Below are 23033 nucleotides of genomic sequence, written 5' to 3' on the forward strand. Positions count from 1 at the left end.
CCAGGCTCCCATACCTACAGGAGCTAGAGCAATATCTGCTGCATTTACCCTGCAGCTTTTGGTCTTTAGCAGAGAAACCAAACTTGCACTGAACTACAGGCAGCAAAGGAGGACTCCCAGGGCAGGGCAGGGCGCGGAAGGCCGTGGAGCTGGGCAGTGTGCACGTAGAGCGGCTGGGTGTGCCTGCCTGCCTTCTGTGTGCCCACAATGCAGTGTAACTTGTTTTTATTTCCCCTCCCAGGACAAGTGATATTAGGATACCGGGAACTGCTGGCACAAGAGATTTGTGCGTGCTGATTCAGAATGGCAACATCTGACAGCCTTTAACGCGGGCACGGAGTTAGAGGTGGGCAGTGCGCCCGCAGAATAGCGGGGCTCTGAGGTCAAGGTTCTCCGGGTCATTTTGCTGGTCTGGGCAGCAAGCACTGCAGGAGCCTCACCTGCCAGAAAGGCTCTGTGGGATCAAATCACCCCACACTTCGAGGGCAGCTGTGCTAGGATTGAATTTTGATGTGGACAAGGACTGGAATTTATATTTTCCTCAAACATTTTCTTGTGTCAGTTGCCCTTGGGAGGGCTGGGGGGATGTTTGCTCCCAGTCAGCCTCACGCCTTCTCACCTCGAACTCCTCTGGGGTCTTCTCCCTCTTGGTGTGCTTTTCCTGGAAGCAGTGATGAGCTGATATTTCATGCAGGCGGCTGGGGACATCCAAAGGGAGGAGCTCTTGGGCGAGGCTGGGGAAGGTCATCCGCCACCAACCCCTTTACCCATCCCTGCTCTGTGTCGGAAAGTTATTCTCTGGAGCCAGTCCCAGCCAAAAGGGGAACCCACGTGGTTCCTGTTTGCTCCAGAATTTCTCAAGCCTTGCTATATGCACCCCGTTTAACTAGTGATATGTTTCCAAAGAATCAGCTCATCCCAGAGAGTGCCTTCACCAGCTAGTGCTCACTTATGGCCAGGGCAGGATTTGTTGCCACGGCAGTACACACTTTGTTGAAATTTTTGTGAAAAAGTGAGGTTAAGTAACCAATTGAATGTAGCTCTCAAAATCTTGTACAGCAATTTAAAAAGGTGGGATTCAAAAAAGAAGTTGAAACCCTTGACCAGGCAAGTCTTTAAAGATAATTACTAAAACCCCAAAAGGTCAATTTAATCTAGTCTGGTCTATAATCCTGTAAACACCCCAGACAGCTTCTGAGCACAAGGCTTTGTAACCTTAATTTATAAAGCAATAATCCCCCCTCCCCCGATTTTTCACACATTACATGTAGGGCAGAACCAGGTTTGGAAAAACAATGCCAGGAGATGTCTCACAATGAAAATTTGCTACTCAAATCCCCCGGCCCAATCTTCCCCACACAAAGAGGTGAGACTTTGAAGATTCAGCTCTCCATACATTAGAGATGTCTAGATTGTAAACTGTGGTCATTGTTCTTCCAGAATGGAGCTCTTTAACAAAACTTGCTGGGTAAATTCCCCTCACCCATTGCTTTTGTCACTGATCACCTATTCCTACTTTGATCAGCAAACTTAAGGAAAACTAATCCTTAAAGGGAAGGAAAATTCATATGTATTAATGGACTAAGATAAACTATATAAAATGTAACAGGCCCCTCTCAGTGACCGAGTTTTACTGCTACTGAGAGTAAAACACTACGTTTGTGATATTAGCAGAAAAGAACAGCAGCTATTTCAGATGTCAGCTATTTCAAAGCTGTTATTCATTATGATTATGATTAAGAATCAGGGATCTTGTTTCTGCTGCCAGGTCCCTGCCTCCCACACCACCATTCTCCTTTCCTTGTGATTACTCATTCCAAAATGTGGGAAGAAATATTTTTTTCTTCATAAAATATTGGGTTTTTTTTCTGTTTTGTTGAAATTTTCAGTAGAAATAACTTTTCCTCAAAACTTCTAAGCATGAGAAACATTTTCTCTGGTATTCAACAAATGAAATTCAGAAGTCAAGTAAAATAAAAAGGAAGCTCTAAATTACTGAAAAACAAAACCATCTTTAATTTGCCTAAGTATTGCTGCAATAAAAATTATTTTCTGAACTAAACTCGTCTTCCTCCATGGATATAGGTACAATAATCTTCCTTTGTGATTTCATGTTTAAGAGTTGTTAAATACAGTGTTAGATGTTCAGTTACTTCTGCTGAACTGTATCAAAGGGTGTATTGTATAATGTTGCCAGTTAGAAAACAGACAATTCTTAAAACAGAATTAGGAGTCCATTCTCTGAGTTATAGGCTTTTGAAAGAGTAAGATCAAAATGGCTGGAAGTAACTTGTAGTAGTTTTTTTTTCCCCTGCTGTGTTTAGAACACTAGAGATAAATGTTAGATACTAAATATTATAATGCTATTATAGGGCTTGGATCAACCTCTCTCCCCCATTCTTAGATCTAGTTTTGACCATCCCAAAGTTTTTCAGTTATTTATAAACTCCCCATAAAATGAGCTATAGTCTGCAATTTAGACATTCACTTTCTCAGCCTGAGTTACTGCAAGACAACAACATTACTGTATATTGTATTGTTATAATGTATTTAATAATTAACCAAATAAATTAATACATTACAGGGGTGCAAAAATGAAATACCAAAGACATGTTTAGGATTACTTTTCTTTGCATTCATTACATTAAACCTTTATGTTTTGAACTATATAACTTTTACAAATCTTGAACAATACTGTGATGGCATATTTTATATTTTAGGATTAAAACATAAAGACATAGTGTATTAAATTTTGCTATATAGATATAGTGCTATGACTCTTCCATATGGCATATTGACATCCTAAGAACTTCACTTTCTGAGCTAGAGGTGATTTTGTAAGGTCAGTGTTTCTCTTAATGCAGTAAGATCTCTTGATTTAGGGCATAACCAATTACAAGGATTCCACAAAATTTCCTAGAAACAGGATAGGATCTTTAATCCTTAAAGTACAATCCAGAACACTCACTAGAGATGGGAAATATGGACCAGTTTGTAATGATTCCAAAGTTAATGTGTACACTTTGAAAACATTTGTGAAATTTAAAAATGTATTAGGTGTACATTTAGAAATTCAGATTGTGTATTTATGATTGTTGAAAGTGGATGAAAGCAGCAGTTTATCTCTGAGGATGACATCCAACAGGAAAGTCTATTCAACAGGCTGACTCATAACACCTTATTTCAGCTATGAATGGGTGAATACTTTTGCTGACAGAATTAACTTCAGTGGCAGAAGGAAGTATTTTTAACAAAACTATGAGTAAAAATTGCAATGCCTCTTCTACTCCCTTATATCTGATAGAGTTCAGAGTTACAAATATTTGCTAGGCCAGAAATCAGCATTTAGTCACTCTATGGAGTATCAGTTGAATATTCCTTTAAATATTAATTTTATTGCTGCACCAGATAAAATAATATCCATCAGATTTCCAGAAGCGATTAACTGAAACATCTACCTATATTTAGAAAATGCATTTTTTCTTTTAAAATAATTTTTTCACAACAAAATTGACAATCCTTTCAATTTCCTAAAAGCAACCATTTGCTTCCTTCACTACCCCCAAAATCAATTCAGCCTTTATAATTGCAGGAAAATAATACAATTAAATAAACAACAGCAGATAAACCATAAAATTGTGCTTGAAGTTTTTGTTCAGAAATTGAAGAGAGACAAATATTCAAATGAAAAAATGCGCCATTATTAGCAAATTTTCTCCAAGAGGAAATTTATATACTGTGGTAATATGCAGTAGTACTGGAAGACAATACTGAGTTAAATAGGTTGTTTTGATTTTTTTTAGTAAAAGAAAAAAACTCATATTTACAGATAGGCACTTTTTCACAATCATAGAAATTTCTTGCTACGCATATTGTCCTTATAGAATGACTTCGATATTTTAAAATGAATCTCGTGTGAAGAACAGAGCTATTTATACAACCCTGAAGATTCCTTAATTCCTGCATTGAATAGTTTTATTCTTGGCAACAGGGCAATGGTCTTCCTTCACTAATGATATGCTGCAGCTGTGATTTGGAGGGACTGAGTAGTAGGGGCTGATTTCTGGACTCAATCTGTTCTTGGCATTTTACAGATGCTTCCAACAGTGATGGCAACTAAAAGAAGGTCAGATGGAGAAGCAGACTGAGCAAGCTGTGTGTGGACATTTATTCTATTTGACAACAAAAATAAACTATCCAATTGAGTATGCCACACACTTTCCCCTAATACCTAACAATTAGTAGTCAGTTTGTTACAAACAGCAGCTTGTAACCTGAAATTGTGGTTTCTTTGCAAATCTTTTTCATAAAACTGCCAAAAGAAGGAAATGGTGTTTTGTGGGTATGTCTCGAGCTAGCTCAATGGTGTCAGTGAGCGAAAACCAACCTTGGAAGAGAGACACAGTTATGCTTGTTGGAAGGAAGCCATGGGAGCAAGAAGAGAAACTTTAAGACACAGAGTTGTCTGCAGATCTTGTGGCCTTGTAGATAAAGGGAGTTGCTAGGTTGCTGTGTCTGTAATAGAGAAAAGAGCTAGAGTGGAAAATTACTGAGCATAGTTACAGGCTGATACGTCAGCCCCCTGTAAAGGTATAAAGGCTTGCTTGATTTTAATAAAGTGTCTTTGAGTGTCTTTGTGTCTTTGATCCACTCTTGTAGTCCGTGCATCATATGCCACAAGCCTGTATTTGTGCTTGGGATTGCCCCAGCCCACACACAGGACCTTACACTTGGCCTTGTTGAACTTCATGAGGTTCTCACAGACCCACCTCTCAAGCCTGTCAAAGTCCCTCTGCATGGCATCCCTTCCCTCTAGCATTTTGACCACACCACTCAGCTTGGTGTTGTTGGCAAATTTTCCAAGGGTGCATGCAATCCCACTGTCCTTGTCACCAACAAAGATGTTGAACAGCACTGGTCCCAGTACGGACCCCTGAGGAACACCACTCATCACTGGTCTCCACTTGGAAATTGAGATGTTGACCACAACTCTCTGAGTGTGACCACCCAGCCAATTCCTTATTCACCGAGTGGTCTACCCGTCAAATCCATGTCTCTCCAGTTTAAAGACAAGGATTTAGTGTGGGACAGTGTCAAAAGCTTTGCATAAGTCTAGGTAAATGACATCAGTCGCTCTTCCCTCATCCACTAATGCTGTAACCCCATTGTAGAAGGCCACCAAATTTGTCAGGCACAATTTGCCCTTAGTGAAGCCATGTTGGCTGTCACCAATCACCTCCTTGTTTTCCATGTACCTTAGCAACCTTTCCAGGAGGATCTGCTCCATGATCTTGCCAGGCACAATGGTGAGACTGACCAGCCTGCAGTTTCCTGGGTTTTCCATATTCCCCTTTTTACAAACGGGGGTTACATTTTCACTTTTCCAGTCAGTAGGAACTTCACTGGACTGCCATGACTTCTCAAATATGATGGATAGTGGCTTAGCCACTTCATCTGCCAGTTCCCTCAGGACCTCTGGATGCATCTCATAAGGTCCCATGGATTTGTGCACCTTCAGGTTCCTTAGATGTTCTCGAACCTGATTTTCTCTTACAGCAGGTGTTTCTTCATTCTCCCAGTCTCTGCCTTTGCCTTCTGAGACTTGGGCAGTGTGGTTGGAGCACTTGCCAGTGAAGACCAAAGCAAATATATATGTGCACAACCAAAAAAGTGATATATGTGCATGGATGCAAAAAGAACAGAGCCTTTAGGCTATAATTCGATTGAGAGAATCTACTTCATAATCTGAGCTTGAATCATTAATAAGCATCAAGAGATGAAGAGTGAAGTCACAGCATGTATTTTCTAGAAGTGCTATGCTACAACAAATCTTTAAAAATCATTTTAGATTTAATGAAGAGAGCAAGGGCAAAATGTTACATTACAGCATTACCAGATTTTCAGATATAGGGAATACACTGCTATTCTTAAAATGCAAACTAGAATAGAATAGAATATTTTCTGTTGGAAGGGACCTACAACGGTCATCTAGTCCAATTGCCTGACCACTTCAGGGCTGACCAGAAGTTAAAGCATGTTATTAAGGGCATTGTCCAAATACCTCTGAAACACTGACAGGCTTGGGGCATTGACCACCTCTCTAGGAAGTCTGTTCCAGTGTTTGACTATCCTCTCAGGAAATAAATGCTTCCTAATATCAAGTATGAACCTCCCCGACACAGTTTTGAACCATTCCCATGTGTCCTATCACTGGATAGATACCAGGGAGAAGAGATCAGCACCTCCCTCTCCACTTCCCCTCCTCAGGAAGCTGGAGAGAGCAATGAGGTCGCTCCTCAGCCTCCTTTTCTCCAAACTAGACAAGCCCAGAGTCCTTAGCTACAACTCATTCCTTCCAGCCCCTTCACCAGCTTTGTTGCCCTCCTCTAGATGCATTCAAGGACCTACACCCTTCTTAAATTGTGGGGCCCAGAACTGCACACAGTATTCAAGGTGAGGCTGCACCTAAATATTGCGGATTAATCACATCTCATGGTTATGATGTGTTTAATGTACCCCAGAATGCTGTTCTTCAGCCATTCCTCTCCTAATTTAGATTGGTGTCCAGTGTTACTCCATCTCAGGTACAGAATCCAGCATTTTGTTCTTATTAAATTTCATGCCATTGATGATTTTCCAACACTCCAATCTTTCCAGATCCCTCTGCAAGGCATCTCGTGCCTTGAGAGATTCAACAGCGCCTCCTAGTTTGGTATCGTCAGCAAACTTGCTAATGTTGCATTCAACTCCTGCATCTAGATCACTGATAATAATACTGATCTGAACTGGCCCTAGAATTGAGCCCTGAGGATCACTGCACCGCTGCTTTTCAGTTGAAATATGATTGAAAATTGGGGAGGAAAAAAGCCTATAAAAATAAATTTAAATATTTGAAATATGTCACCATATTCTTCTTTGCAGATTTAACAGCAAACTGGAATCCAATGTGCCCTTCCTAAATTTAAATTATTTCATATGAGTCAATATTGTAGTCTGTACCTTGGAAAATGTAAGATTAAATTGTTTAATCATAAACTGTAATTTCAGGTTTAAAAAGTTTCTTATTGCTGGCAATAACCATTAAACAATCTACTCCAAGTTAGTGTTGGCATTTGGCAAAAGTGGATTGAGACTCATCCTTGTAAGGAGGATTTGCCCTTGGAACTACTGTAAACAGAATGCTAAGAAATTCAAGCTTGTGATGCAGCACCATCTTTATCTTAACTACTCTTTTTTAAAAAAGGCATTTTAAAAAGTCCAATCAACCAGCGAAAAACAATTATCTAAAGTACAGTCAGACTTAAAATTTGAAGTTTGTTCTATGTGGTTCTAAAGAAAACAAATGAATAAGCGTGCTATAATTGTTCTACAGATTAGTCTCAACTTCATTCTGTATGTGCTGAAAGTTAGTATTTCTGGATCATGTGTCTGTCCCAGAACTGCAGAGTTGCAATTGTTACCCAAGGCATTTTTGAGGACCAGTTCCGGAAAAAAATTTGAGCACACACAAAGCTAGTAGTATCTTTTTTTTTTTTTCTTTTTTTTTTTTTTTTCTTTTTTTTTTTTTTTTTGTGACAGCCATTTAAAAACCAAGGAAGCTCCTGACATTTTGTCATATGTGTTCATAGTTCAATACATTACACATACTTCCTTGCTAAAGAATAATTCTTAGGCTTGACTTGAGGCTAAAGATTTTAAGGAAGTGTTTTTAAGCCAATCTAAAGTTTAAGTGTTCAGAGTTGCTGATTCTCTCTTATTTAAGCTTAGTTTCTGCTGTTTTTTGTCCATGCCTGTGTCACTGGTGTTCTCTCATGTAGGTTTCCCTATTGTCACACATAATAAGGATTAAATGTTTTTGTGGTTTTTTTTTAATGTAGAATCCAAATATTTTCATTCAGCAAGGCTAAAAGCAATTATTTTGTCCATTTCTTGCATTGAATCTTATCTATAGTATGCTACTGAATTGTACTTCACATTTGTTTTTTTTCCCTTTTGTGTGTAATATAAAGCAACTGTTCTGTGTTATGGAGATTACAACAGGGAGAAGTAGTTAAGCAAATTTCATACCCACAGAAGTTTGTCTAACTTCAGTAAGAAGCTATGCATGTGTAGAAGAAAATTCCTTCTAAACATTTTTCAAATGATAGTATTTGTACTAAATTAAGTTTTCAGAAATAGGAATTTCTGACAAGATAATATCTCTACATCAAGAATAACCATATTTTATTTGACAGAATAATATTAGGAAACCATGTTAGTACAAATAATAAAAGCACTTCCAACTCAAACATATTACATAGCATATTATAGTATATCTGTGTATGTACTGATAACAAGCAACATTTCTGTGACTCACTGGTTTCTGAACCACCACATTGTGAGAATTTCTGTTTAAAGAAATTCTTGTAGGAAGAACTGATAATAGAGATCATTTCTACTTATAAGATATATTTGATCCTCATTTGTTCTCTCCATCTCAAAGCAACATAGAGAAATTGTATTTCACCTATAAAATGTAGTCACTGGGTGGTATAAAATAACTGATATACAATATCATGGAATCATAGAATCATTTAGGTTGGAAAAGACCTTTGAGATCAACAAGTCCAACCATTAACCCAAGACTGCCAAGTCCACCACTAAACCATGTCCCTATGCACCACATCTATGCATTTTTTAAACATTTCCAGGGATGGTGATTCCATCACATCCCTGGGCAGCCTGTTCCAACGATTCAACACCCTTTCAGTGAAGAAGTTTTTCCTAATACCCAATCTAAACCTCCCATAGTGTAACTAGAGGCCATTTCCTCTTGTCCTATCACTTGTTACCTGGGACAAAGAACTACCTCCGCCTGCCTACAACCTCCTTTCAGGTAGATGTAGAGAACAATAAGATCCCCCCTTGAGTCTTCTCTTCTCCAGACTAAACCACCCCAGTTCCCTCAACTGCTCCTCATAAGACTTGGGCTCCAGACCCTTCACCAGCTTCATTGGCCTCTGGACATTCTCCAGCACTTTTACATCCCTCTTGAAGTGAGGGGTCTCAAATTGAACACAGTATTCAAGGTGTGGACTCACCAGTGCTGAGTATAGGGGTACAATCACTTCCCTAGTACTGCTGGCCACACTGTTTCAGATACAAACCAGGATGCAATTGGCCTTCTTGGCCACCTGGGCACACTGCTGGCTCATGTTCAACTGGTCATCAACCAGCACCCCCAGGTCCTTTTCCACCAGGCAGCTTTCCAGCCACTCTTCCCCAAGCCTATAGCATTGTGTGGGGTTGTTGTGACCCTAGTCCAGACCTGGCGCTTCTCCTTGTTGAATCTCATACAATTGGCCTTGGGCCATCAGTCCAGCCTGTCCAGATCCCTCTGCAGAGCCTTCCTACCCTCAAGCGGATCAACACTCCCTCCCCAACTTGGTGTCATCTGCATACTTCCTGAGGGTGCACTCAATCCCCTTGACCAGATTGTCAATAAAGATATTAAACAGGACTAGTCCCAATACTGAGCCCTGGAAAACACCACTGGTGAGCAGCCACCAGCTGGATGTAGCTCCATTCACTACCACTCTTTGGGCTCGGCCATCCAGCCAGCTTTTTACCCAGCATAGCATATACCCATCCAGGCCATGAGCAGCCAGTTTCTCCAGGAGAATGCTGTGGGAGACAGTGTCAAAGGCTTTACTAAGGTCCAGGTAGACAACATCCACAGCCTTTCTCTCATCCACTAGGCAGGTCATCTTGTTATAGAAGGAGATCAGGTTCATCAAGCAGGACCTGCCTTTCATAAACCCATGCTGGTTGGGCCTGATCCCCTGGTTGTCCTGCATGTGCCACGTGATGGCGCTCAGGACAATCTGCTCCATAACCTTCCCCAGCACCCAGGTCAGGCTGACAGGCCTGTAGTTCCCGGAATCCTCCTTCCTGCCCTTCTTGCAGATGGGCGTTACATTGGCCAACCTCCAGTCTTCTGGGACCCCACTGGTTAGCCTCAGGACTGGCGATTAATGATGGAGAGTGGCTTGGCAAGCTCCTCCACCAGCTCCCTCAGTAACCTTGGGTGGATCCCATCTGTCCCCATAGACTAGTGTGTGTCTAAGTGGAGCAGCAGGTCACTAATCGTTTCCTCTTGGACTGTGGGGACTTCATTCTGCTCCTTCTCATCCCTGTCTTCCAGCTCAGGGGGATGAGTACCCTGAGGGAAAAGCTGGTCTTGCTATTAAAGACTGAGGCAAAGAAAGCATCAAGTACCTCAGCCTTCTCCTCATCTTTTGTGGCAATACTCCCTGCTGCATCCAATAAAGGATGGAGATTATCCTTGGCCCTCCTTTTGTTTCTAATGTATTTGTAAAGACAATTTTTGTTATCTTTTATGGCAGTGGCCAGCCTGAGTTCTAGCTGGGCTTTTGCCTCTCTCATCTTCACCCTGCATAACTTCATGACATCCTTATAGTCCTCCAGAGTTGCCTGCCCCTTTTTTCCCTGAGTTCCAGCCAAAGCTCTCTGTTCAGCCAGGCTGGTCTTCTTCCCCATCATCTCATATTTCTGCAAATGGTGACAGCCTAGTCCTGTGCCTTTAAGACTTCCTTCATGAAGAATATCCAGCCTTCCCGGACCCCTTGGCCCTTCAGGATTGCCTCCCAAGGGACTCTGTCAACCAGTCTTCTAAACAGGCCAACGTCAGCCCTCCAGAAGTCCAAGGTAGCTGTTCTGCTAACCCCCTTCCTTGCTTCTCTAAGAATTGAAATCTCTATTAATGGAAATATTTTTGCATATCTTGCAGCTTATTCAGGGATAGGGATCAGGTGGTTACCGTCTCTTTTATGGCTTCCGCCTCTTCCTCCTCCTCTTCTTGTGATGGCCCTGCTTCTTCATCCCTTACTAAATGAGCTGACCTTCGTATATATTTCTTCTTGGGTATAGGGGTGACAGATACTTGTAGAGGAATGAAGGCAGTGGGTTGATTAGCATTGATAATATGCAACTGTGGCCTTGCCTGGAAGGCAGTGGGTTGATTGACATGGATGATGTGCAGCTGTAGCTTGTTCCTGCTAAGTAGTTAAATAGCACTGAGGATTGTGGGAGAAGGGGGTTAGATGGAGGAGGAGCAGTGTGGTCTGGCCTCTGGAGGAAGGAGAAACAGTATGGACAGTAGAATCTGACTGATGGTAAAACCCTTGTTGCAGCCTACTAGTTTGTTTGTGCTGCAACAGATATTGGCATGGGTTAGTTCTCTGGTTCAGCTGCTGTGCCTGTCATAGGGGTTGGAATACCTGCAGTGCTTGTTGTCAGGGTTGAAGTAACTGCACTGCCTGTTGCGGGGGTTGAAATAGCCACTGTGTGTTGCAGGGGTTTAAGTAGCTGCAGTGTCTGACCCCTCGTCATCAGATCCAGAGACCTTCTTTTCCCCTTGAAGGTACTGAACAGTGTTGAACAGGACTTGGTAGTCAGGGGCTAGGCCCCAGCATGTTGCAGTGATTTGTGGGTCTCTAGAATTACCAGAGTGACAGCATACTTTCTCAAAATATTTGTTTAGGGGTGAAGTTCCAAAACACCGGAGGTGCCTACTTTTCTAGGTACTTGCCCATGCTATCCCACACCCTCTGCCACTCATAACTATCCAGCCCTGGGGCAGATCCTTGGGTAGTATTCTTAAATAGCTGTTTAACCTTAATCAAGACCTAGAACACATTCAGCATTCCTAGCAATAGTAACATGCTGGTTTGAACATCTGGAGGATATTCAAAATTCTCAAGCACTATTGTAATTAGCCTGGAGGAGAAGGGGAAGATGAAGGGAGATGTCTTCCCCCATGGACTGGCTCTCTGAGGAGAAAAGGCAAAAGGTGTTATTAATAGTTTCAGAGAGATGATTCCTGAAGTATGGGAGATGCAGCAATGCTGAGTACAAATACCAAATTAGTTTTGTGACCAGTGATTCTATCATATCATAAGTCAGTGTTATAGTTGAAATTGAAATAGCTAGAGTCTGAAATAAATTCACTAAGTATTTATTAAGGCAGGAAAGCAAAAACAGCGTGCTGGGTAGTTGGGGAATTGCAGCTCCATCCAGGCTTGCAAATTCAGACAAGTAACACAGCCCTTTTATTCTCATCTTCAAGGCCGGTTTAAGCAAACAGTTATGCTCTCAGTCCCATAGCAAGAAGCTGTACATTACAAACTAATCTATTTTTACACTAAAGTCTAGATGAAGACAAAGTTGTCATAGTAACATGAGACTATGGTTTAACATTGGCCTTGAGGAGGTACATCTCCAACCTCATGGTTAACAGTTAACTCTTTTCTCACCAGACAAAACATTCTCAAATCTGTTACAGCAAGATCATTCCTTTTGTTAAAAACCCCTTTGATCAGCAAATTACCCTTAGTTACTTATTACACCAGTGTCACAAAGTTGTCGAGGGTGGAGCGACACACTTCACTCATAAGAGAGAAGTAGCAATATGTTTATTGGTATGAAACAGATTTAACAAAGTTTGATAGTAAATGAGACAGTGGTTTAACAAGATTTGATGGCAAGGTACACTTGATTATTTACTGCACGGAGGACAGGGTTAGATGAAACTGTCAGGGAGACCCTCCCATTGAGTCATGAGGTTCAGAAAGGACCCCCTTGCATTCTAAACTCCTTCTCAGAGGGGAGTTTAGGTGTCGCTAGATCCAGACTTAGTCCCAGATTTGGTCAACGGTTTATATCTAAAAGATTATATGTGTGCAATCAATCCTTTATACCACTTAGCTAAGATTTCAAAGTTTGGCATGCTATTAATCACTTACTGAGAATCTGTTGCAGCAAGGAATCTCTCAGCCTCGAGGAGTAACCTTGAGAGGTATCCCTACTCAAGGGGAGATCCTGGTATGCAGCCCGCTGCCATGCAGGAGAGCTCAATGGGCTCTGGGCTGTCCACTGTGGAGTAAGATAATTGACTCATGGTCATATTTGCATACCAACTACAGAAGTTAGTTTCTTTCAAACTTTGACCTTGACCAGCACTGTTAGGTGGGCACATTATTCAAATTAGCCCTTGATTATTCTGTTGTTATGTCTCCCCAGAATCCACTTTGAGTTGGATGTAGCCATTGTGACCAGAGGCATCCATTTCAACTGCCCCAGGTGCTTATCACTTGAGCATTGTCACGGAAACAAAGTTCAGGATGGGGGAAGGAGGGGACCACACTGCCACAAAAGTAAAACAACATGATAACCTTAGCCCAGTTCCTACAGGTGATAAACAACACAGCAGGGAACGTATACTTCAAGTAAGGTATTACATAACATAACTTTAAGAACAAGCAAACCAACTTTGAGAGCAAATAAATCAACATTCTGACCAGTGACTATTAAGCTAATAAATAATTATAACAAATTTGTTCTAATGCATTCTAATCAGATCTGTTATCTCAACTTCTCATGCCCCACATTGAGCACCAAAAAGGACTGTCATGGTTTAACCCCAGCCAACAACTAAGTACCATGCAGTTGCTCACTCCCTCTGCCCTGCCAGCAGAATGGGAGAGAGAATCAGAAGACTGAAACTCATGGGCTGAGATAAAGTTTAATGAAACAGAAAACAGAATATATTAATAATGACAAAATAATGATAAAACAATTAGAATATACAAAACAAGTTATGCACAATGCAATTGCTAACCACTCGCCAATGGAAGCTTAGCCAGTTCCCAAGCAACAACCCCTAGCCAGCTTTCCCCCCCCCCCCCCCGTTTATATACTGAGCATGATGTCATATAGTATGGAATATCCCTTTGGCTAGTTTGGGTCAGCTGGGCTTGCTGTGACCCCTCCCAGATGCTTTTGCCCATCCAGCATTCTTTCTGGCAAGGTATGACAAGCTGAAAAGTCCTTGACTTAGTAGAAACACTATGTAGAAACAACGAAAAACATCAGAGTGTTATTAACATTAGTCTCATACTAAATCCAAAACACGCCACTGTACTAGCTGGTAGGAAGAAAATTAACTCTATCCCAGCCGAAACCAGGACAGGTAGCTTCTGTAAGAAGCTGCTAGAAGTTTCCCCTATGTCCAATAAAGCCAGTGCCAGCCAGCTCCATGATGGACCCACTGCTAGCCAGATGAGCCAATCAACAACAGTGATAGTGCCTCTGTGACAACTTATTTAAGGAGGGGAAACATCTGCTGCACAGCAGCACCTGGAAGAGAGAAATAAGAATATGTGAGAGAAACAGCTATGCAGACACCAAGGTCAGTGAAGAAGAAGGGGGAGGAGGTGCTCCAGGCACCAGAGCAGAGATTCCCCTGCATCCTGTCATGAAGACCATGGTGAGGCAGGGTGTCCCCCTGCAGCCCACGGAGGTGCACGGCAGAGCAGATATCCACCTGCAGCCTGTGGGGGACTGCATGATGGAGCAGGTGAATGCACCTGAAGGAGGCTGTGACCCCATGGAGAGCCTGCACTGGAGAAGGCTCCTGGAAGGACCTGTGGAAAGAGAAGAACCCACACTGGAGCAGGTTTTCTGGCAGGACTTGTGACCCCTCAGGGGACCCATGCTGGAGCAGTCCGTACCTGAAGGACTGCACTCCATGGAAAGGACCCATGCTAGAGCAGTTAGTGAAGAACTGCAGCCCATGGGAAGGACACATTGGAAAGTTCGTGGAAGACTGTCTCCTATGGAAGACACCCCATGCTGGAGCAGGGGAAGTGTGTGAGGAGGAAGGAGCAGCAGAGACAATGTGTGATGAACTGACTGCAACCTCCATTTCCCGGCCCCCTGCACCACTCGGGGCTAGGGGGTAGAGAAGCTGGGAATGAAGTTGAGCCCAGGAAGAAGGGAGGGGTGGGGGGAAGGTGTTTTAAGATTTGATTTTATTTCTCATTACCCTACTCTAACTTTTGATTGGCAATAAATTACTTTTCCTGAGTATCCTGGTTTCAGCTGGGATAGAGTTAATTATCTTCTTAGTAGCTGGTGCAGTGCTGTGTTTTGGATTTGGTGTGAGAACAATGCTGATAGCACACTGATGTTTTTGGTTGTTGCTGGGTGATGTTTATACTGAATCAAGGACTTTTCAGTTCCTTGGGCCCTGCCAGCAAGAGGGCTGGAGGGGCACCAGAAATTGGGAGGGGACACAGCCAGGACAGCTGGCCCAAACTAGCCAAAGAGGTATTCCATACCATCGGATATCATGCTGGGTATATAAACTGGGGGAAGAAGAAGGAAGGGGGGGACATGTGGCATTATGGCGTTTGTCTTCCCAAGTAACCATTACGTGTGACGGAGCCCTGCTTTCCTGGAGATGGCCAAACACCTGCCTGCCCATGGGAAGTAGTGAATGAATTCCTTCTTTTGCTTTGTTTACGTGCACAGCTTTTGCTTTACCTATTAAATTGTTCTTATCTCAACCCTTGAGTTTTACATTCTTTTCTGATTCTCTTCCCCATCCCTCTGGGTGAGGGGGAGTGAGCAAACAGCTACGTGGTACTTGGTTGCTGGTCGGGGTTAAACCACAACACTGAGTCAAGTCTGTTTTGCCTGTGACAGTAATTGCTGAGTGATCTCTCCCCTTTCCTTATCTCAACCCATGAGCCTTTTGTCATATTTTTCTCTGCCTGTTCAGCTGAGGAAGGGGAGTAATAAGAGTAGCTTCATGGAGACCTGGCATCCAGCCTGAGTCAAACAACCACTGTGTTGCATCACCAAAAATCAAAGGAGGAAACAAGCAAAAAACATCTAGACTATAAGCAGTTGATAAACCAAGGTGCAGCACTCAGACCACCATAATGGCCAGTAGAAATGAGTCTGATTGCTTTTCATAGATTCATAGAATCATTTAAGTTGAAAAGGACCTCTGCTCAAGCACAGCCACCTAAAGCCAGTTGCCCAGGACCATGTCCAGATGGCTTTTGACTATCTCCAAGAATGAAGACTCCACAACCTCTCTGGGTAACTGTGAGCAGCCAGAAAGGTAACCTGGTTATAAGGGGAAAATTGCTGAAGAGAAAAAAAATGTCTGCTGAAAAATTCTGACAGAGAAAATACATGCCAGCCTAAGAACTGTTAGCCTGGGAACCAGAAGCATCTTTGAAAAGTACATCTGGCATTTTCAAAGTACAGCTGGGTACCTAGAAACTGGACACATTCTGAGATACCACTGATAAGCACAAAAACAAGAAACTGTAATGGCAACTTATAATTTGAAAATGTGAAAAATAGTCTGATGGGTTGACCTTGGCTGGTCACCAGGTGCCCACCAAGCAGCTCTATCACTCTCCCTACTCATCTAGACAGGGGGAGAAAATAAGAAGAAAAACTCATGGGTCAAGTTAAAGGCAGTTTAATAAAGAAAAGTAAAGGCCACACACAGAAGCAAAGAAAACAAAAAATATTATCCATTTCCCATCAGCAGGCAAGGTCCAGTCACTTCCTGGGAAGTAGGGCCTCAGTATATGTAGTGGTTACTTTGGAAGACAAATATCTTAATAACAAATGCCCCCCTCCTCCTCCTTTCTCTTAGATTTTATTGCTGAACGCAATGTCATATGGTATGGAATATCCCTTTGGTCAATTTGGGTCAGCTGTCCAAGCTATGCCCCCTCCCAACCTCTTGCACATCCCCAGCCTGATGGACTTTGGGGGTATGGAGTTTTGAGAGAGAGCCTTGATGCTGTGGGAACATTGCTCAGCAGTAGCAAAACATTTTTATGTTATCGACACCTTTCTAGCTACTAATACAGTGCACAGCACTATGAGGGCTGCTATGGGGAAAATTAACTCCAGCTCAGTCAGACCCAATACAATCTCCACCCCTTATTCCATACCATTTGTGTCATGTTCAGGTCCCACATAACTTAGTACATATATATATATATATATATCTTTTAACCATCCTGTTGTATCTAATACTGATTACTGAAATCCCTTCTTACCAACACTTACAACTTATACTACATAATTAAATCTTTATACCTAACATACAGTTTTATACATTCACAATAACTGCTATCCCTTGTCCTTTAACAGATAGATGTTATTCTCCCATTTCATGGGCTTCCTCCACTCCTCCAGATGTTCATAAGAACAGGCTATGACTTGGGCCCCATCTGTCAAGATGGGTACTCAGGACAGGAGAAGCAGTATGTACAATTGTTGTGTGCCAACACCAGCTTGGTTTGGGTCATCATTGCACTCGCCTGGTTCCCTGCAAAGCTTTGTCAGTTCAGGTCATTCCTGCTACGTTACTTCCTACAACATACAACTCGCATCACAGATTATTTTCCTCCCCCAAGGTTAAATCTCCTTGAGGCACACACCAGGTCTCCCCATTCTTCCACATTACCCACCAAGTACACCCAGGTTCTTCAGTGAAGACAACCCCATGAATGGGTTTGCCTTTTCCTATGGGAGCAGCAATCCACAACGCCTTCCCCAGCCACTTCCCTATGTGCACTAATGGGACCTCATCTCCTCCCACAGTATGTAGGGGTTTTGTTTGGGCAGGACCAGAATAGTTAGATCATCTAGTGTTAACCAGCCAAGTGGCTTCTGTTATAAATTTATATCCCAATGCTTCCATGCCCCATTGCCCAACACTCTCTACATAGTCTTTAACTGTCCATTATATCAATCAATCTTTCTGGAGGTTTGTGGGTGATAGGGGATATAATACACTCAGTCAATGCTGTGTTTCAGGAGTTTAAGGCAATTTCATATACCTGCTGCTCAACTAAGCACCAGAATTTTGCTCAAAAGACAAATTTGTAGGTATCCACAAAGTACCAGCTAATGCACTGGGACTACTCCCACCATGAACAAAATTACTCTCATATGTAAATATTCCAGTACTAGGTCTAAAACTTATGCATGCACAGGATACATAATGAAATCTTTGTTCACTAACAGAGTACCCAACTAAACAGGAAATTCCAAGGAAGAGTGTTATAAAGAAAATGTATTCCATGTATTCATGTCAAGGATTTAAGATTACTTTTACAAGCAGTTCATTGGACCAGTTTAGAAATGTATATGCTGGATTAGCCATCCCTATACAGGCTGGGTTTATTCTATGTCTATATTGACCACCTGCATAAAAGATATCCTGTAGTTTAATCAAAATTACTGGATTAGATGCAAAAATTTCTGAGTGAAATTCCATAGTATATATTATGGAGATCAAACTCAAGGGTTTCCAGATGATGGTTTCCACTGCCTCTATCATCTTTGAGTGTAGACTGAAGTATTTGAGGAGTTTCTATGGTTTTAGTATGTGTGAGACTGTGAATTGGTCAGATTTAATAATAGCATAACGATGAAATAATTTAGAAGTAATAACTCATGAGTAAAACTCATGAAAAATGCTCATGACAGACACAGAATAAATATAATACAAAATATTTAACTTGTATTACCTTTAATGACCTTTATCTCTGCTGTGTCAATGTAGCTCAGAAATTTAATAACAATTGTTTCCAAGTTTCCAGAATTGGTACCAATTTATAGATCAAGCAATTGAAGTCATCAGTGGAATGAATTCTAATCCCTTTTTAAAGACAAAGAACCTTGAAAAGAGTAAGAACAGCATGACTGTAATCCAGTTTTTCAAAAGACCAAAGATGGCTAATCAACACACACAGGAATATGATATAGGGAAGGATTTATGAAGCATTAGGCTACTGTTTTAACTTTTCATTTTAGCAGAGAAAGTGAACACCCTGCTCCTAAAAACATAAAAGATTTTTCTGATCCAGTATTTATGGGTGATTCCTTTATTTTCTGCAGGATGATATGAAGATATTCCTGATTTGGAAATATTTGGGGTTTTTTCTTCTTTATCATAACAGATACCCACAAATCACCTGTTTTTTTAATTTAAATTTCTCTCCACTGCTGGTCTTTCTGATCCTCTCATTGAATAGTAGCTAAATATTACAATTAAACTTCTGAGTTAATGTATTAAATATATAAAATTCCTGTCTTTAGTTCTTATTATGCTAATATATTTTCAGGATACTGTAATACACACAAACCCTTGCCATTGTGTCATTATGGCTCAAAAAAAAATTCTTTCTGGTTCAGAAAACTGTCAAGCTAACAGCAGCTTTGAAATACAGTGCCAACTGAACTACTTGTTTTAGGGAAAGCTAGCCAGAGAAACAAACACAGAAAAATAGGTGCTCCAATGACTTGCATAGTCAGCTGTCCCTCTTTCTCCTTACTGATGGATAACAGGAAAAGGAGAAAAATCTCCTTCAACTCCTTCTGCCATATGGTCTTGGATATGTTCTGGCTATAAGGAAGACTCTGAAGCTGTCAAACTTGCATTTCTTTTATGCTGGACCTCAGGGGTTGATTATCTCCTCCTAACACATTTTAAGATGGAAGACAGAAAGATAGATGATTTAATATAACAACATATCTGTATGGATTTATTTTTCTGGCAATTTTCTTATGCAAAAAGTTTTTAAAGTTATAAATAAATTCCTTATCCTAAAAGCTTGCCTGACTTGTCATGATTCTTCTTTTTTTAGATCCTGTATATACAAGGTGACAATTTTTCCTTTTTTAATTTTTCTGGTGATATTTTTATATAACTTAGCAGAATGTAGGGTGGAATCGTATCATATTAGAGAGAGAGAGAGAACTAATCATACATTTCCAATGCAAAATCATTTCAATCAGAAAATTTAAGTGGATATTTAGTGGTCAGTCTACATTATGCTGTTTAATTGTATGTCTACATATGCAAAAAAAAAGTTCACCATTAAGAAACAGTTTGTGGAAATATACACAAGTTGAAGGAGATCTTTGCATAAATGAGAACTTGATTGCTCCTTTTTGTAACTGCTCAGCAGCACTTGGATCATACTTTCTCTGTTCAACACTTTTGGCTTGTCCATTGCAGAGTGATTAATACTTGGGCACTTTTTCCACAGCACATGGAACTGACAGAGTGAAATTATACCTCAGGACTTCTTCAAATACATAAAAATTAACACGTTAACACTAAACAAGAACCTGCAGTAGCATATATAACCAAAAGGGACTATCTGGAGAGCACTTAATATTGCCTTTCATAGCTCATAGTCATCAAAACACCTCTCCAGTGACACAGTGATTATCTACGTGGAACCCTCTCCCAAAAGCAGTCTGTAATTTTAGAGTGAACGAAGATGGCATATGGATGTGAAATGCAGCTGCAGTGATACAGGAGCTGATCAGAGCTGTGTGTTTTATAGTTACATTCCTTTGTTTTGTGGAGAAGTTACAGTCCCTATGCACCCAGCTACTCCAGAGTAACTATTAACACCAACTAATCCTCTCTGTCCCTCTCTTATCTTAATTGTTCATACTGGAGAGTAACAACCAGACAAGCATATTTTTCCCCTCCTCAGATCAGATCAAGGCTCCTTCTTTGAGCAAGGATAATGAGGAAGGTGTTAGCCCTGAGCAGGTAGAACAATTTATTTGATTTTACATACTTTCTATGTAAGAATGCCCTAATTGAAAAAAATCACAGGCCAAGCAAAAGCTGAATAAGGGTCTTGAAGGAAGAAACATGGAAATTCTAATTAACTATTTATAATTTTGCATACTTTATAAGTTTTTATTTAAGTAATTTTCTTGAAGCAGTTTATTTATTTGACTGGGATCTCTATTCTGCTGTTTTATCAAATATTCTAGAAGTGGTACACCTTATGAAGGGTGTGTTCTCATAGAATGGTTTTATCTATTTGCAGCTTACTTTACTGTACACATGCAGTATGTTTAGCTTGATAGGCTACATCTGGGGAGAAAATCAACTAGTCTGCCTTGCCATAGCTCTTGTAAATTTATGAAGACAAAGCCCCCTTGAAAAATACAAAGATAGTCTCCTGTTGCAGCACTCTCCAAATTAACCAGCTGCAACAAGATCTTTTACCATCACATACCAGCATACTCTTCATACTAGTCACTCTGCTACCTTCTCCAAGTCTCTCCTCATCCAGGACAAACAGACAACGCTCATGCTTGCTTGCTTGCTCGCTCTCTCTCCTTTCTGTTTCTTCCTTCTCAGCTGCTCTCTCTTCATTGGCCACCCAACCACTTAACAGAACCAGCCACAGCTGCACCTTATCTACATCAGCCAACCCACGACCCCTGAAGCCAGCCCACAGTTGTATATTATCAATGTTAATTAACCCAGCTTCAGTCCTCTAATGCAGGGGTCCTCAAACTTTTAAAATAGGGGGCCAGCATGCAGGTGAAGTGGTAGGAAGTCATCTGTGGCTGCTTGGTTTCCCCCAATCCCTAGTGGGGGGTGGGGTCTGTAAATACCAGGGGGCTGCATTGAGGACCCTGGGGGGCTGTATCTGGCCCATGGGCTGTAGTTTGAGGACTCCTGTGTCTACAGTCTCCTCTGGGGGAAACTGAGCAGGGAGTTTCTGGAGTGCTATATAAGCACTGGCTGAGACTCCTAGTAGGAGTGAGGTACTGATAACAGCAAGAAATGAACCATCAGAAGAGACTAAGAAGTGAGAGAGGAGGAATTTCTTAGGGACCTAGGGGAAATTGTCTGAAGACTATACAGTACAAGAGGACAGCAAAGGTTGCTGAAGTAGAAAACAAGGCCGATGAGAAAACTGCAAAGTAGACAGAGAGAAGGGAGTTAATTCCCATATTTTTACTTACTGTCTCCTTTGGCAAATCTCAGATTGTGCTATTTTAAAAAGTTTTATTATGTTTACTAACTTACATTTTCAGAAAACCTTGCTTGAGAAATGGAAACACTGAGTATTGCTTGGAACGCTCACTGTAAGGAAAAGTTAGAAAGTGTTGTCTCAAGGCTCTGCTCAGCCAAAGTTTTCATCATGTGCTTCTTTGAGGATATTGGGACTCAGCTTCTATGCCACTGCGTGTGCACAGGCAAGCATTAATTAGGCTGTACCTAAAGGTTTGTTTTGCAGTAAGTTGTAAAAACACTCCCCAGTTTCTTACTAACTGAAGAATTACTTATCTGAAATCAGAAGCTTGGAATAAAACCATCAAGTTCTTCTTTTGCTGGGGCATACGAGGCATGGACTTTGCAAGGATTGTGAAGCAAAGACATTTATTGCTAGTTAGTTACAGCTTTTATAGGTTTATACCCTGTATGTATGCTGCTAAAAGCTTTATTGTTGGTCAAACTCTGCTGTTCATTATAGGCTATTCTCTGCTGTTCACGCTGCTTCCTTATCTTCTAGAGGTGAGATCACATTCTTCCTTTGTCTCATCTGGGTTTCTTCTCATGCTCCCTCAAAGTTATTTACTATTTTGCTGCAGGATCACAGCTGCACACTATCAATGTCAAAACAACCCACTGTCTCAGTTTCTGATGTCTTGCCTTATCTTATCTTATGTAGAACTTCATCACTGAATCCCTGAATGTCCTCTGCTTTTTGGAGAACAGATGCTATAATTTTCCTTCGCCTGACTGCAGTCCCACTCCTATGGTTTGCTCATTACACAAAAAGCAATACAGGGGTCACATTGCTTTTGGACAGCTGCACTTTGATTCAGCCTCACTTCTGAGAGATTTAATTTTCCTGAGGTTGATTACCTTTTATCCCAAACTATAGGCTAAGCAGGACTGGATTTTACAGTGGATTTACAGAGTAAAACTGTTCTTTAGCTACAATATGAAGAATGATTTCACTCATCCTGTCCTCACTTAGCCCAAAACAGAAGAAAACAACTTGTTCTGCTTTATAGGGGACTCAGGTAATGGAAATATAGATCTTTCATCATGTACCATTCCTTGAGGGCAGCACACATATAAAGTGGTGACAGTATTAAAGCATATGGTTCAATCTCTGTAGCTAAGAATGAGCTGCACATTCACATTGAGTGGTCTAACAACCAGAGACAGGGGAAATAAGAACAGACACTGTTCTTGAAAGCCAAGGATTTCAGAGGACATGTGGAACAGGTCAACTAGATGAGAAGATTTTTCAAAGATTATCCAAAGCCCATGTAGAATCACTGTGTAAAGCCTATACTATTTAGACATTACACAA

Source organism: Falco naumanni, chromosome W, assembly GCF_017639655.2.
Source record: "Falco naumanni isolate bFalNau1 chromosome W, bFalNau1.pat, whole genome shotgun sequence".
Classification (NCBI taxonomy): Eukaryota; Metazoa; Chordata; class Aves; order Falconiformes; family Falconidae; genus Falco; species Falco naumanni.